The sequence below is a fragment of the Callospermophilus lateralis genome, unplaced genomic scaffold, assembly GCF_048772815.1.
Source record: "Callospermophilus lateralis isolate mCalLat2 unplaced genomic scaffold, mCalLat2.hap1 Scaffold_210, whole genome shotgun sequence".
Taxonomy (NCBI): domain Eukaryota; kingdom Metazoa; phylum Chordata; class Mammalia; order Rodentia; family Sciuridae; genus Callospermophilus; species Callospermophilus lateralis.
The window spans coordinates 1,804,599-1,821,532 of record NW_027513072.1 but is presented as its reverse complement, the minus strand read 5'-3'; the positions used below and the strand labels follow the sequence as shown (position 1 = coordinate 1,821,532).

Below are 16,934 nucleotides of genomic sequence, written 5' to 3'. Positions count from 1 at the left end.
TTTTACATTATGTCTAGTTTTTCCAGTATTTTTGTTTGTTTTGTTTTGTTTGTTTCATACTAGAAATTGAACTGGGGGGTGTTTAATCACTGAGGCACATTCCTAGCACCCCTCAAATTATGTTTAAATATTTTTTTTTTCAATTTTGAGACAGGGTCTCACTAAGTTGCTTAGTGCATCACTAAGTTGCTGAGGCTGACTTTGAACTTGCCATCCTCCTGCTTCAGGCTCCCAAGCCTCTGGGATTATAAGTGTGGGCCACTATGCCTAGCTAGTTTGGGGTAGTTATAAATAAAGCTGCCCCAAACATTGATGCACAGGCATGTGAACATAAGTTTTCATTTTTGTTGAATAAATTCTTAAGGGTGGCATTGCTGAGTCATAAGGTAAACACGTGTGGAACTTTGTAGGAAATTGCCAAATTTGTCTTAAAAAACAACTGTAAGGTTTCTAAATTCTACCAGCAATGTTGGGAATTCCAGTTGCTTCACATCCTCACCAACATTTCACACTTTTTTTTTCAAATATATTTTAGGTATCAGTTGACCTTTTATTTATTTATATGCAGTGCTAAGAATCGAATTCAGCGCCTCACACACACTAGGCAAGCATTGTACCACTGAGCCACAACCCCAGCCCCTCACAATCTCCTTTGTTATTTTGTTTTGTCTTTTAATCAAACCTGTCTTATTAAATGAGTCGTAGTATTTCATTAAGGTTCCAGGTTGTGTTTTCCTAATGAGTAATGATGTTGAGCCAATTTTCATGTCTGTTTGGCCTTCATTAGGTCTTTGGTAAAATGTTTACTCCTGGCAGGGCACAGTGGCGCACACCTGTAATCCCAGCAGCTTGGGAGGCTGAGACAGGAGGATTCCGAGTTCAAAGCCAGCCTCAGCAAAGCGAGGCACTAAGCAACTCTGTGAGAACCTGTCTCTAATAAAATACACACAAAAAAATGGACTGGGGATGTGGCTCAGTGGTTGAGTGTCCCTATATTCAATCCGTGGTACCCACTCCCCCCAAAAGCGTTTACTCCAATCTTTTGCCCATTTGAAAAAACGGTTGTTTTCTTATTGAGTTTTAAGAGTTTTCTACATCAGATTCAGATCTAGGTTTTGCACATCTCTTCTTGCAATCTGTGACTTGTCATTCCATTTTCTTCATAGCATCTTCCCAAGAGCAGGAGTCCTTAGTGTTGTTTTTCTAGGACTAGGGGTTGAATCAGGGGTGCACAACCACTGAGTTCTCCCTCAGCATTTTGTGGCTGTTGTACATTCTACATAGAAAATTGTCATCTGTGAAGAACAGTTTCATTACCTTCTTTCCAATCTGTGTATCTTTATTGCTTTTTCTTTTTAGTGTTGAATAGGAATGATAGGGGTGGGCATCTCTGCCCTGGGATTCCTTTAGTATGGCAATCTCTTGACTAAAGGCTCTTTCAGTAAGACTGGTGGGCAGCATCAGTGGGGGAGGGGACGCTGCAGACCCCGAGACAGTGAACAGACAGAGGAGCCTACCTGCTCATCACCTCCCATCCTTTTAGTCCCCAGCCCACCACTGCCATATCTGGTCCTCCTCCCACCTGAGACTCTGTGCTTGGCCCTTATTCATCAGCCCTGTGGTCTGCCTTTACTTTGAGCTTGACCTTTACTGCTTTGTGTACTGAAGGCCTTCAGCCCAGATTTTCCTGGGCCATGTGATTTTTGACTAGGAAACTATGATGGGGCCTCCCCACTGCCCCTGTCCTCCCAGATAGTGAAATTCAGTTAGGGCATAATTTTAGAAAAAAAAATGAGAGGTGGGGAAATGAAGTGGGAGTGGGGTGGTGACATTGTCTTTGGAGCAATTGAGCAGCACAAGGAAGAGTTTAAAAGGTATCTGAAAGGGGCTGTGGTTGTAGCTCAGTGGCAGAGAACTTGCCTAGCATGTGTGAGGCACTGAGTTTGATCCTCAGCACCCCATACAAATTAAAAAAAAAAATAATAAGGTCTATCAACAACTAAAAAATATTTTTTTTAAAAAGGGGGGTGTGTGGAAGGATGAGGTAAGAGGACAGGTGTGGCCAATGGAGACAGAACAAGGATCTTGCACAGGGAGGCACAGGATGATGAGGAGCCCTGAGAAGGCAGGAGAAAGGAGTGCAGTGTCAGCACTGTCTGCGGAGAGCTGCTCACAAGTGGGTCAAGGGAGGTCACTCTTCCTAGGAGCATAGGAAGGCAGGAGGCCCTGGGTCACTCTTGGGCTCCCCTGCCCTTAGAATCTTGCTCCAGGCCTGGGCTGAGCCCTGGCTAAGCTGACTGACTTAGGAGGAGTCACTGGGAGATGGCCTTGCCCAGTCCTGCTGATTCTGAGCTCCTCTTCCCATCCCCATCTCCCTCCAGGACAAATCACTCCGGAACAACAACCCCTTCGACCAGGGCTGTGCCAACAACTGGTATTTGACCATTTGTATGCCAGTGGGACCCAAGTGAGTTGGTAAACTGAAGGCTCAAGTGGTGGATCTCTGGGGCTGGTGGGAGTGGGGTGAGATAAAGCTGGGTTTTATTCTTTGGTCCCTGACCCCAGCTCCCAGGCCCTGTCACCCATTGTCCTTTCCTTTGGGGTTTTCTCCAGGGCACTCTGGGAGCCTCTGGGAACGTCCCTATTCATTGCCCTTCTAGGTTCTTGCCCTAAGAAATGGAGTAGAGGGGAAATGCAGCCTGGATGAGACTCCTGGCTGGGAACCCTGGGCTCTGTGCTTTCCAAGCTGAGGGTGAGGGTGGTCAGGGGGACCAGGCCAAGGTGGGTAGTGACTCCCTGCATTTGGTCTATCACGCCCCAGGTACATGTCTGCAGCTACTTGGATGCAGCAGGCGGAAGGCATGGAGTGGGACCCTGAGCAAGTGGACCCAGTGCACACACGGTTCTCGCCACAATATTCCCGTCAACACCGTCCCACAGAGCCCCCTGGCCCACATCTCCAACACATGGGCAGGGCCCCCCAGGGAGTGGCGAGGCTGCAGCTTTACAGGAGGTGAGGAATAGTGGGTGTGCATTGGGAGAAGAATGTCTGTGGGTCACACATGTGTTGGGGGAGGCTCCTGAGGTTGGGCTGGCCCTGAAGCTGAAGCACATGGAGCTTAAGGAACGGAAATATGAACCTGAGTGTGCGGGTTCCAGGTTTCAGAGTACTCCCAGGTGTTGCTGAATAGCAAAGAGAAAAGACTGCACCACTAATTTGCTAGTTGGCCTTGGCCAGTCCCTTACCTTTCTAGGCCTCAGTTTCCTCAGTTATTAATGAGGACTGAGACTAGTAATTTATGTTTTAAAGGAGATTCTTTTTTGTGGGGGAGGGGGACAGGGAATTGAACTCAGGGCACTCGACCCCTGAGCCACATCCCCAGCCCTATTTTGTATTTTATTTAGAGACAGGTTCTCACTAAGTTACTAAGTGCCTCACTTTTGCTGAGGCTGGCTTTGAACTTGTGATCCTCCTGCCTCAGCCTCCCAGGCCACTAGAATTATAGTCATGTGCCACTGTGCCTGGCCCTTTATTTATTTTTTTTTATGGAAATTTGTACTTGAAATCCCATGTGAAATGTATGAAGTGGAGCATTAGGAGTGCAGTAGGGTAGATAACCCATGGTGCCCCCAAAGGGCCCTTGCATTACTTGGGGTACCAGCCCTCTCCTTTGTCCTGTCTCCTGGGGCCCAGAGCCATGACTGTGAACTGCAGGGTAGAAGCTAGAAAGAACACCCATGTATTGACTCATGTGTTTAGATTTCCATCAGCCCGATGCCGCCACAAAAAGCCCACAGAGAAGACTTGGCCTCCCATCCACGAGCCTCTCACTCACCCATTCACACTGCTGGATACCAGGACATCTGAACTTCACCTTTTGAGCCTCCATGTGGAGGCCTCTCGTAGCTGAGCCCTCAATCACTCCCCTATTGGGAGTGCTAAGACTTCCATTCCTGTTGTACATTTGTAAATAGTTTTTACTTCTTCCTATGGCTGCTCTGTCTGTTTGTTCTAGGTTTAGAGAAGCGGTGTTTCCTGGGGATGTAGGGAGGCTCTGAGGGGTTGGAACAAAGCCCTCTTGGAAGGGAAAGATCCTTGCTCTCTGAGAACCCAAGCTAGGGAACCAACATTGTCTAGCTCATTGACCTTGAGCAAGACACTTGTCATTTCTCTCATCCTTAAAATGTGGCAACAGTAATAATCACAGTGACTGACCTGGCTGGCTTCCTGGCAAGGGCTGGAGATGGGAGGAGAGAAAACCCCCAGCTAGCACTAGGGATGGAGCAAGCCCTGTCCTGCAGCATCCCTGTCTGACTACAGGGGGTGCCAGCTGCCCAGGAATTTGAAAACCAAGTCTGGCCCAGCCCTCTAGTGGGAGGTGAGCCAGCCTGAGTCAGTCTGGAGCCCCCTCCTGGGCGCCTCCTCCCCAGATGTGGGAGGGTGGGGGCATTCATCCTGCATCTCTCCTGCAACTGTGTCCCACCCTGGTCCCTTCCCCCTGGGGTGCATCAGGTGCTGGTTCTGGTCCTGTCCCTGGGGTAGACTCAGGAATTTTGAGTCTGCAGGCCCCAGAGTGTTGGGCATGGGGCACATCAAACCGTGTGTCTATTAGTCTCCAGAGTGTGATCTTGGGACTGGGAATAATATCACCTTCTTAGTAGGTTGTTGGAGGAGGAGGTGAGGTGTTTCATCTAGTGCACAGCAGGCAAGCAATGGATGCAGCTGGAATGATTTATGGTTATTTTCTCCACTAGTTGGGCGACCCAACCATGTCAGAATTTCCAGAGTACTATTAGTGGTTGTGGGGCTCTCTGAATTTGTATCAAGGACCCCATATCATCTTGCCACATGAAGCATCAGGACAGACAAACTATACTGCTTCTTTCCATACTAGTATCTGGGTGAAACCATCTTGTGTGATAAAGGTGGAGGCAAAAGGATGTCACCCAAGGGGTCAGATGCATGTCCCTAGGGTGTGTGTGTGTGTGTGTGTGTGTGTGTGTGTGTGTGTGTGTGAGAGAGAGAGAGAGAGAGAGAGAGAGAGAGAGAGAGAGAGAGAGAGAGTATGCACATGTTTGGTATGAGTTCATCCTCGGGGGTGTGTTGGCCCAGCCCCTTATCCTTTCTGACCAACTTTAGGAGGTCGGTGACCTATGATGCAGGATGTGTCTCCAAGTCTCCAGACCACAAAGTCCCACGACAAGACTGCTCTTCCCTCTTCCTTTCCTCCTCAACCTCTCCTGGGAAGCCCAGGCCCAGCCCCACCCACCTGCCCTGGCTTGAACTCCAACACTTCTCATCCCCTTTCCCTGTCCCAATATCTATCTCCCTGGGCTCAAGTCCTTTTGGGGCTTAAGGCTTTTCTCAAATCTTATTCCTGCTCACTTCCTCTGTCTGGGAAGCCCAAGTTCATGGGCACATGGCAGAGAAAGATGGGAGGAGTCCCTGTGCCCAGGTTTTAGTGCCTGTGAACCTGTGTGTGCAGTAGGGATGGCTCAACCCTGCTGACCAACAGGGGGAAAGGCCGAGTGGGGAAGCCAGATGCTCCCAAGCTCATTCCCAAAGGACAGCCCTCCAAATAAACTGGATCTGAGTGAGGGAGGAGAGAGGTGGTCCAGGAGCCTGGGCCAAGGCCTGGATGTGCATCATGGAACTGCCTGGGTGGGGGAGTGCTGGAGGGAGTCCAGCTCCAAGCGGGGCCCAGAAGGCCAGGCCCCAGTCTCTGAGGAGTTCATGCTGCCTCCTCCAGCCCCGCTGGCTATCCCCCTGCCATCCTGCCTATCCCCCTGCCATCCTGCCTGGTTCAGGTCTGCACTCATTGGCTCCCTGCCTTCAGGTATACAGGGCCTCACTCATTCTCAGGCAAGGGCCTTTTAAGTCCTAAGCTAGATGTGACACATCTCCTTGACAATCTGGTCCTCAGTTTCCCCACTAGAAAAGGATGTAATTTCCCTCAGATTCTCAAAAGAGGACATGGCCTTTCCAAAGGCAAAGACTTCCTGCTCTGGGATGAAGATTTTAGGTGTGTCCGCGCCCTGCCCCCAGCCTAGGATTCCTAGGATTTCCTTAAGAAAGACCCTTGGATCAGGCTCATTGCTTCTTGAGCATTAAGTGGGACATAGAACATTACTTCCTTTGACGTCCTCCACCATACCCTCTACCCTAAGCCTTGGGCCAGTCTTGTGACTCCTTGCCAAGTTGAGAGGACCCAACTGGGCTGCACCCCCTTCCCTTTTTGCCCCCTTCTCATTTCTGCTGAATGTGCCCTTGATTCTCAGACATGCCCCACCCAATCCTTGGCCCATGGATAAGGCAAGGGGTGTTATAGGGGACCAGTTATGGGGCCCACTCTCCACCTACCCAGGAAACTCTGCCATCCCTGGGCCAGAGCCAAGAAATGGCCCCCACGCCTGCAGGGCTACCAGGTGCCCACAAGCTCCTAGAACCGTAATGCCAGATTCGTGGGACCCCATTAGACCTCCAGGAGCCGAATCTGATGCAATTACACAAGAGTCTTTATTGCAGGCTCGCGCCTGGACTCTCAACCATTTACAATACAGCGGTCCTGAGTAGTGAGTCCCAACCCTTAGTTAGTGAGAATTTATAGGTTTTGGGGGGATACACTATGCATCACAACATCACACAGAAAATCATTTTATAACACGGGAAAATCAAACAACAATTCTTAACATTGATGAGCACATTCACTGGCCGGAACAAGTTGGGTAAGGGTAGTGGGTGAATTCAAATGGTGGATATATTTGAACTGATTGGTTTAGACCCGGAAGGGTTGCAAGAGTCTCTATGCCAAACTGCAGGGTTGCCTAATCATGTTATACATCACGGAAACTACTGGGAGGTCACCAGACATTTCAGATATTTTTCCTGTCTCCTGCTGATTGGTGGTTGCTAGGGGGTTGCTATGGGTCCTCACCTAGCTTAACTGAGTCAGGGTCACCTAGCACCACAGATCCCTTTTGTTAAACAACTCAGCAGGGTGGGTATGTGCCTAAGAACCTTCTGTGGGTTTTTCCAAGGACAAGAGTCATGCCCCCTCCCTCTGGACAGGCCTTGAGGTAGAAGCTGATTTCTCAAAAATGGAGTCACATCAGTTTCTCAGAACCTGGGATGGAGAGCCTAGCATCTCCAGACCTTTCCTCATGGGCCTCTTGGGAAGTCAGGGCATATAGGATGAGACTCAACCTAGTCACCCAGCTCTGCCGCCAACTAATGTGCCACAGGAGCATCCGTCTTCCCTTTGCTAAAATTTGGAGTCCTCAAGGTAATCATAGATATCACACTGAGGGTCACAGACTCTTAAGTCTTTAGGGAGGGTAGGGACTCAGGGATACCTCATCCACCTGTCTGCCACCCCCAGTTTTGCAGATGGGGCTCTTAGGTCCTGCAGAGGGAAGAGTTTGCCCAAGATAACCTGGTGGCATCAGCCTGATGGCTTTCTCTGGTTCCCAGGGGACCACTCTCATTCCTGCTTCCAGGGCCATTCCAGCAGGGGAAGGGCTTGGACAGTGACCACAGGGCCCCACTCTCGAGGCAAACTTAGAGCTGGCAGTGAAGTTCAGCACAGGGCTGTCTACTGAAAAGGCGGCCAGTTTGAACCCCTCTCCAACCCTGCACTGTGCCCATAGTGCTCCTGCTGCCTCTGGCTCAGCCCTGTCCTGCTCTGCCCTGAGGGCCCCACCCAAGAAGGCCTGCAAGTGGCTGAGGGTGAGGCAAGGCTAGGACCCCTGGGGCAGAGGAGCTGGTTGTCTGAGGAAGTGGGGGTGTCCTGCCCCTTTTACACACTTTAGAATTCCTTTGTTCTCATGCCTTCACTTCCTCACAACCTGCTTACTTGACCTAAAAGATGGAGTGATCCAAGGGTCAGAAGGAAGTGGATCAGGGGTCCTGGCAAGAAGGGAGCAGCCTAGGAGGCATTCATTAACAGCCCCTACAACTCCCTGCAGGGAGGAATAATCCCTGGAGGCTGGTAACCTTGGCAACAGGTGGAAAAGGGGAAGTGCTCTAGAGGTATTAACATTTTATTACTTTTCCTTTCAAACCAGCCTCCATCTTTCTGATCTGACCCATTATTTATTACTTGCACTGTCCTTTTGTCCCCACCAACAACACTTTCTGAATATGTGTCCTATGAAGACAATGAAATTTGATTCCACGTGTACAGACCACTGATTACTTCAATTTTCCTTACTTCCAATCACCTCTCCCCGTACCTTCGACCTCCCTGCTTCGTTATCATAAATATCCCTAAACCTTATGGGGGAGAGATCTGAGACTTGATCTGTCTTCTGGCTTGGCTGCCTCCTAAATAAACCTTTTCTCCTTTGCAAAACTGGTCATTTTGAGAAAGTAATTTGGGAAGACAGAGAGACATACTAAGTGTCAAAAGCAGCGCCATAAACCGCTAAATGTGAAAGGCTCCATCCAACACTTGCAACTTTGAGGGCAATGTGCAAAGGAGGGTGTAAAATTGTATAGCTCTACCCTGCCTCCACCTCTAGACCAGCCCCTATCTATCCTCCCTCTGCAAATACTAACACCCCATACCAACAGGTTGCTGTCTGTCTCTCTGGAGATAGCCTGCTTTTCCCCAAAGGGGTCTCTCTCTTAAGATAAGCCCCCATTCTTCCTTGAATATGTATCTACTTCACAAATAAACCTCTGTCTCTGCCTTTGACTGGTGCATGGTAAAATTCTTTTCTGTCATGTCTGCAAGAACCCTGCTGGCCCTGAGTCAAGTTCTCCCTTTCTCTGGAAACTTCTCAGACCATTCTTCAGAGAAATATCTTCTCCTGTGACAGGTTCAGTGATTGGCATGCCATCTATGGGAGGCGGGTGGCCAGGACCATGCCTAATTCAGTAACTGACTGTCATGGAGAAGAGATCTCTTCCAAGAAGGGCAGCAAGGAATTTCAGCATGAGTCTGGCAAAGGCAGAGACAAAGGTTTATTTAGAAAGTAGATACACATTTAAGGGAGAATGCCATCTGTCTCAAGAGTGAGAAGCCCCTCCTTGAGTTGGAGGTCCAACATTTGTAGAAGGGCCATAGTCAGGGACAGGACTGAGGTGGAGACAGGGTGGAGCTGCACAATTGTAAGCTCAGTTTTCCCTGAGTTTATGTATTTCCCTCATTTTACAAGGACATGAGCCAAGAGCCTGTCAAGATTTTAACACAGTGACTCCCACTGCTTGCCTGTCCTCAAGCTTGTCTCTTTTGTCTAAAGAAAACACAGAGACCAAGCTAGAATTTCATAGGACCAAGCAAATGGGGAAAGGGCCGAGAAAGGAGTGCAGGTTTGGGGTTTGGGGAGGGAATACTGAGAAGATAGCTCTGGCTGTCTCCCTATTCATTCGTACCTACTCCCTTTCTTGCAGTTTTGGAGAGAATACAGGTATGGGGGGAAGGCTGCAAAAGGGGTGGGGGGAGGCTTTCTTTTTGCCCCAGTGGTATCTGAAGAGCCAAAGTGGGCAGCAGGACAGAAGCTGACTCTCTTGCCTAGCTGACTCACAGTTTTTATTATGTGATTGCTTGTTTTCTTTTGGCTGACTATACCTACCCTCAATTTTGCCTAAACACACACACTGGCTCATTAATTTAGAGGCATATGCTGAATACCCACCAGTGACAAGAGTAAGATGTGACCCCGTGCTCATTGTTCACAGACCTAGAAAGGGAGATGGACACTTAAAGAGTTAGTAAAAAAGATGAAAAGTGCCAAAACAAGTAGGACTGTCTGTGAATGTATTAATCATACCTTTATATTCTGCTTTTTGTTGTTATTGTTGTAGTTTTTAAATAAGGGACTGCTTCTTTGGGGTTATCCATTTCCTACAGACAGTAAAAAACTGCCTAAGGCACACCTCTTATATGCATACCAACCACTGGGGGTGGGGGCTATACTTCTAGCCTCTTCTTTTAGCAAGCTCTTAATGTTCCCTTTACCTAATTGCCCCAGGGCCACGTACCAGATTGCAAGAGACATTCCTAAATGCTGCAGCCTGTTGGAGTTAGTCAAACCAAACAATTCAAAACTTATGCTCCTTTACCCAGTCCTTCCCTTTAAAACCACAATAAAAGCTCTGACCTTGAATTCTGACTGACCTGGTATTTCCCTGTGTGCTCCCCATTCACAGCCTGCAGTGCCTTCTCTTTGTAGGGATCAGTAGTATAAGTCCCTTCTTCCTTCATGACAGTACTTTCTTTGTCTATGTGACTTAACACACATTTCAAACAATCCTGGGATTGGGTATAATGGTGCATACCAGTAATCCCAGCAGTTCAGTAGGCTGAGACAGGAAGATAACAAGTTCAAAGCCACCTCAGCAATTTAGCAAGGCCCTGTCTCAAAATGAAAAATAAAAAAAAAGGCTGGGGATGTATGATATACTCAATGATTAAGTGCCCTTGGGCTCAATCCATGGTGTCCAAACAACCAAGGAAAAAAAAAAACAACCACCACCATTTCTGGTTACACTTAAAACAGTGAATACCTATATCTCCCCTACTATTTTGTTTAGTATAAACAAACATAACTAGATAAGAGTTTGTTCCCCACATGGGTTCTGTTTCATCATTCTCATAGCAAAGAGTCTACGTATTTGTTTATGAACTACCTTAGTATTCCTGGGATGCTAAAATAAAAAATAACAAATTTATTCCTCACAGTTCTGGGGACTGGAAAATGTAAGGTCATGGTACCAGCTTTCCTGATTCATGAATAACTTCCTGCTGTGTCCTCACTTACTGAAAGGGGCAGATAAGCGTCCTTGGCTTATTTTGAAGAACACTATCCCATTTTTAATGATAGTAATCTCTGGCAATAGGCATGCACTGTATACAGGAATATAGGGCTCTGCCCTCATGACTTCATCATCTCCCATAGGTCCCACTTCCTGATGCCATCCCCTTGGAGGCTTAGAAATTCAACATATGAATTTGGGGGTTGGAAGTAGGAATACAAACATTCAGACCATAGCAAGAATTTTTGTTTAAGAAACTGGGTGGGGGCCTGGGGCTGAAGCTCAGTGGTAGAGCGCTTGCCTCACCCGTGTGAGGCACTGGATTTGAACCTCAGCACCACATTAAAAAATAAATTCATAAAAAAAATATTGTGTCCATCAACCACTAAAAAAAAAGAAAGAAAGAAAAAGGGGCTGGGCATGTGGCTCAAGTGGTAGCGTGCTCACCTGGCATGCTCGGTGCCCTGGGTTCGATCCTCAGCACCACATACAAATTAAAGATGTTTTGTCCGCTCAAAAAAAAACTATAAAATAAATATCAAAAAATTTTCTCTCTCTCTCTCTCTCTCTCTCTCTCTCTCTCTCTCTCTCTCTCTCTCTTTAAAAAAAGAAAGAAAGAAACTGGGTGGGATTTGGAGGCGGTTGCTGGGGAATTTTGAGGAATTAGGAATATTCTATATGTAATGAATTCTTAGTAAGTTTCAAACAAAAACCAGGTAGTCTGACAACTTCTGAATATCAAAGAAAACTATCCATTTCTAGAACTTCAATTGTCAGGCTCCTCTGTTTTTGCAAAGTATCTTTATAGCTAATCTGTCATTACTCACATTACTGATAATAGTTGAGAGATGCTATAAGACTCACTTGGCTTGAAATACCTTGGCCAATAACCTGGGTTTCCTCCTACTCTATTTGGTATAAATTGCCTAGTTATAGCCTCTATCAAAGGGTAATTTAAGTTATCTTTCAAGGGAGAAATGTCTCTCTTTGATGATTTGCAGCTGTTGAAGATTTCTAGTAACTAGCTTGACATAGAAATGTGGGGATGTTTCTCTAGAAATATCAGCTTAGAGGGCTGGGGTTGTGGCTCAGTGTAAAGTGCTCGCCTAGCATGCAGAAGGCACTGGGTTCCATCTTCAGCACCACATAAGTGTAAAATGAAGATATTGTGTCCACTTAAAACTAAGAAATAAACATTTTTTTTTTAAAAAAGAAATATCAGCTTAGGGTTTAATTCTGCTAATTCTGGGTATTCTTAGATGACCCCTAAAGCTCAAGTGTTGAAGAGTTGGTCCCCAATGCAGCAGTGTTCAAAGATGGGGGTCTTTGAGAACAGATTAAATCACAAGGACTCTGACTTCAACAATGCATTCATTCATTTATGGTTCAGAGTTTACTGGGTTTTGAGTGAGAGGCTTTGTTATAAAAGCAAATTCTCCTTTGCTTCCTAGGCACCACGAGGTCAATAGCTTTGGTCTACCACATGCTCCCTCAGTGATGTTCTGCCTCACTATAGGCCTAAAAGCAACAGAATCAGCTAATCAGAGAATGAAACCTCTGAAACTATAACCCAAATATAAATATTTTCTCTTTTCTAGTTGTATATCTTAAGTATTTTGTCAGTGACACAAAGCTGATCAACAAACTGAATTCCAATCTTTTCCTTGGACATATTACCACAAATCAGTTTGGATAATCACTTTGGCAGACACTGAGACTGACTGGGGCAGGATAGGTGTTCAATAAAATTTATTGCATATTCAGTTGAATGAATGGAAGCTTTACTGCATCAGTTCCAGCTGTGATTTGCATAGAACAGGGTCCAACTCTAGTTATACAAAGCAAATAGAGAAATTCCTGGAAGGGTATCAGGAGTTCATAGAATTAAGGCAGTTATCTGGATTGTGGCAGATTGCAGAATCAAGGCAGTTCCAGGGAGCTGGCACAAATCCACAGGTTCATGAATAATCTGTCCCTAGAATTGCCATTAGCCCCACCTCCAGCATCCCTTCTGATCCAGGATTCAAATTCCTGGGACTTCAATGGTCTAAATTACCTGTTTGAAATAATTAACCCAAAGGAGATAAAAGAAGGGTCTTCAACTCCCAAGATGGGAGGCTGCAATGGAAGACACATACTAAGAATTGTTCCAATAAAGCCTTCACACAATAAGAAAAATTTCAAAAAAGAATATGGTGGTAACAGAAGAGGGGAATTAGATATTGCACTGTGAAGAAAGACAAATGTCATTCACATTGATACTAAAAGAGAGATGGGCTGGGTGGGGGGGGGGGCGGCAGTTACTGGTAAAGTAGGAAATATAAGGGTGTAGTTTCAGAAGAAGAAAAAAGTGACCATCACAGTCCTCATGTAGCTGGCCAGACAGCTACAAGAACCTGGACAATGGGGTACAGAAAATAAGTATTTCATGGAGTTCCCAGGCTAACATAGGAGCTGAACAAATATTTGTTCATTGAATTCACAAGAAAATGGAAACCTAAAACATGCTATTTAGATACAAGGAACTGAGTTTCCTTCTGTTAGCTCAGTGGGGAATGTGTCCCCATAGACAGTGACTCATCCTTAGAACCAGTTGAGACTTCCCATTTACTCTTAGGCCCTTATCAAAGATACTGGGTTATCTTTTGCCTTCTGTGTCAGAAGTATGGGGTCTCCATGAAGTTAGTCTTGGGCTTTCCCAGACTTCAGCTACACTGGAATGACTGCTTGCATGCTCCCAAGAGACATGCTTCTCTTTCTGGGTTTTCAGATAAAGAATCAGCCCTTAACCAGGTGAATGAGAAGTAAAACTCTATTTATACATGTTGTGTCAAAATGCATTCTACTGTCATGTAGAATAGAACAATTAAAAAAAAAATAATCAGCCGTTAATTCCTGGCAATTATTTATCTCTTTTTCTATAAGAATCTCTTTTCTAGCCAATCGCAGTGGTGCACAGCCAGTAATCCCAGTGGCTCGGGAGTCTGAGACAGGAGGATCGTGAGTTCAAAGCCAGCCTCAGCAATGGCGAGGTGCTAAGCAACTCGTGAGACCCTGTGTCTAAAGAAAATACAAAAAAGGGCTGGGAATGTGACTCTGTGGTCAAGTGCCCTGAGTTCAATCCACAGACCCCCTCAAAAAAAGAATCTTCTCTGCTGCACGCTGCCCAGTCATCTGGCCCAGCTGACGGTGACCTGTGGACTCTCTGACAGAAGAGTCACCTGGCCCTCGATTGCACCATGTCTTGTTCCTCCAGCGTTGACACTATGAAGAAGGTGGTTCAGCAGCTCTGGCTGGAGGCCGGACTCAACCACATGAAGGTTTCCCAGGCAGTTGCTGACTTGAAAAAATTTTGTCTGCAGAATGCTCACCATGATCCCCTACTGACTGGAGTATCTTCATGTACAAGTTCCTTCAGACCCCAGAAAGTCTATTCCTTTTTGTAGTCATCTTTCTGAGGTTTCCCAAACCCACTGCTCAAGAACCGGTGAATATTCAAGAGAGCTTAATTTGAAGCCTGTACAAAAAATTTCCCTGTAACACATGTACCAAAATACAATCTTCTACTTTTGTCAATCCTTAACATCTACCTCTCTGAATTTTCATGAATTTCTATTTCACAATGGTAATTATTTTATATACACTGGCAGCAACATACAATAAAATATTTATTTATTTTTTAGTACCGGGGATTGAACCCAAGGGCATTCAACCACTGAGCCACATCCCCAGCCCTATTTTGTGTTTTTATTTAGAGACAGGATCTCACTGAGTTGTTTAGTGCCTTGCTTTTGCTGAGGCTGGCTTTGAACTCTCGTTCTCCTGTCTCAGTCTCCCCAGCTGCTAGGATTACAAGCACGTGCCACTACACCTGGCTCAAAATACTTGGGATTAAAAAGAAAAAAAAAAAAACAACTTTCTTCTTCCTCTTGCAGAGAAGCCACATAACCCAGATATTGAATCCTGGTGTACTATAAATCTGAATTTCAATCTTAGGTCTTTCCCATATTTGCTGGTTGTCTCATCTTGTTGAATATGACCAGAGCCAGTTCATTACTCTGCGAAACTCCTGTCCTACAGGAATTTTGAGTGAAAATATACTTAAAGTTCCATACACATAAAATACTGGATTTCTCATGATACCCAGCCATTAGGTCGTGTCCAAAAGATAGACCTATTAAAAATAATGCTCAAGGGCTGGGGATGTACCTCAGTGATAAATTGGTTGCTTGCATGAGGCCCTGGGTTCAATTCCCAGCATTTAAAACAAAAGAAAAGTTCAAGATACCACCTCCCTTCACTCCAAAAGAATATGTTAGACAGGTGTGGTGGCACCTGTGATCCCAGTGGCTTTGGAGGATGAGGCAGGAGAACTGTGGGTTCAAAGCCAGCCTTAGCAACTTAGTGAGGCCTTAAGAAACTCAGTGAGACTCTATCTCTAAATAAAATACAAAAACATGCTGGGGATGTTGCTCAGTGGCTAAGCACCCCTGGGTTCAATTCCCAGTACCAAAAAAAAAAAAAAAAAAAAGAATATGTTAGCTGGAACATGAGACTGATCAAATTATGTGCATGCAAGGACATGGTATAATGAATCCCAGTATTATGTAAAATTTTACTAATAAAAATAAATAAATAGATTGCAATTTTTTACTTTGGGGAAAAAAAGCAATGTATTTTCTTATCAACAACCCCAGAGTAAATCTGTAAATCAGATGGCTGGCATCATAAGTGTATCTGGTGGGTACAAATAATCATTTTCTAGAAACCCATTATTTTGTCAAAAAGCAACATTTCATTAGGTACTATCAGAGCTTGAATAAAATTTCCCAGTAAAATCTCTCCATTCTGGTCCAACGGTGTCATTCAGTGATGGAGCAATTGCCTAGCTCATGTGAGGCTCTGGGTTTGATCCACAGCACAGGGATCTCCCAAATCCTTTAAAGAAACAAGTGGTTCGGTACACAAAGATGTTTGTTAGATAGAAGGAAGGTCACCACAGTGTAAAGGTAAGGTGTAAAGCTTGAAATTACTACAGAGAATTAAATAAATTATAATATAAATTATAATAATTTGTTATAGATTTTTATGTAGCCATCGTTAAGAGATTCTGCAGAAATATATTTACTCACAAGTGGCTTTCTGAGGTAGTAGCATGCAGTGAGAGTGGTCTGTCAGAGATTCCACCACGGGTATGGTCGGGCCAATTCACAGAAGGCAATGGTGCAGCCCATCACCCTCTTCTTCAGATGCTTGCAAAATAGGTGCCAATTTCAGGGGTGGTTCTATGAGCAAATGAATATAATGATAAGAGCTGTATCATTGGTTTTGATGAGTACATGAGCATTGTATCAGATGATGAGAACAGATTTATTTTAAAACAGTCAAGAAAACAACTGGGTTGGATCATACTAAAAGAAGATAATATTGGGCTGGGTACAGTGGCGCCTGCCTGTAATCCCTGCAGCTTGGGAGGCTAAGACAGGAGGATCTCAGATTCAAAGCCAGCCTCAGTAAAATCAAGGTGCTAAGCAACTCAGTGAGACCCTGTCTCTAAAATAAAATACCAAATAGTTCTGGGGATATGGGCTCAGTGGTCAAGTGTCATGAGTTCAATCCCCAGTACCACCCCACCCAGAAAAAGAGATAATATTATTCTGTCACAAAGTGCCTCCAACTAGAAATGATAACTGAAAGGCTGGGACTGTAGCTCAGTGGTAGAGCACCCGAATCACACATGTGAGGCACTGGGTTTGATCCTCAGTACCACATAAAAATAAATAAAGACATTGGGGCCAACTACAACTAATATATATATATATATATATATATATATATATATATATATATATATATATATATATATATATATACATATATTTGGGGGAAACATTTTTTTCATATAGTTTTTGTTACCTTTTTGATATTATCAGATACAATGCTGTGGGGTTGATTTTATTTTGAAAAGTTCTGGGCCAGGACAGTGGCACATGCCTAAATTCAGGAGGCTGAGACAAGACTATCACAAGTTGAAGGCTAGCCTTAGCAACTTAATGAAAAGTAAAAAGAAATGATCATTGCATCCTTTTTGCCTTGATATTAGCCTCTTCAAGGACCCCATTTTTTGGTACAGGGGATTGAAATAGGGGCTTTCACATGCTAGGCAAGTGCTCTA

General features: G+C 45.2%; 1 pseudogene; it reads left to right on the top strand.

The window, feature by feature from the left end:
• Window positions 1-13,998: 13,998 nt before the first annotated feature.
• Window positions 13,999-14,205, top strand: LOC143640386 (guanine nucleotide-binding protein G(I)/G(S)/G(O) subunit gamma-5 pseudogene; annotated as a pseudogene).
• Window positions 14,206-16,934: the final 2,729 nt, after the last annotated feature.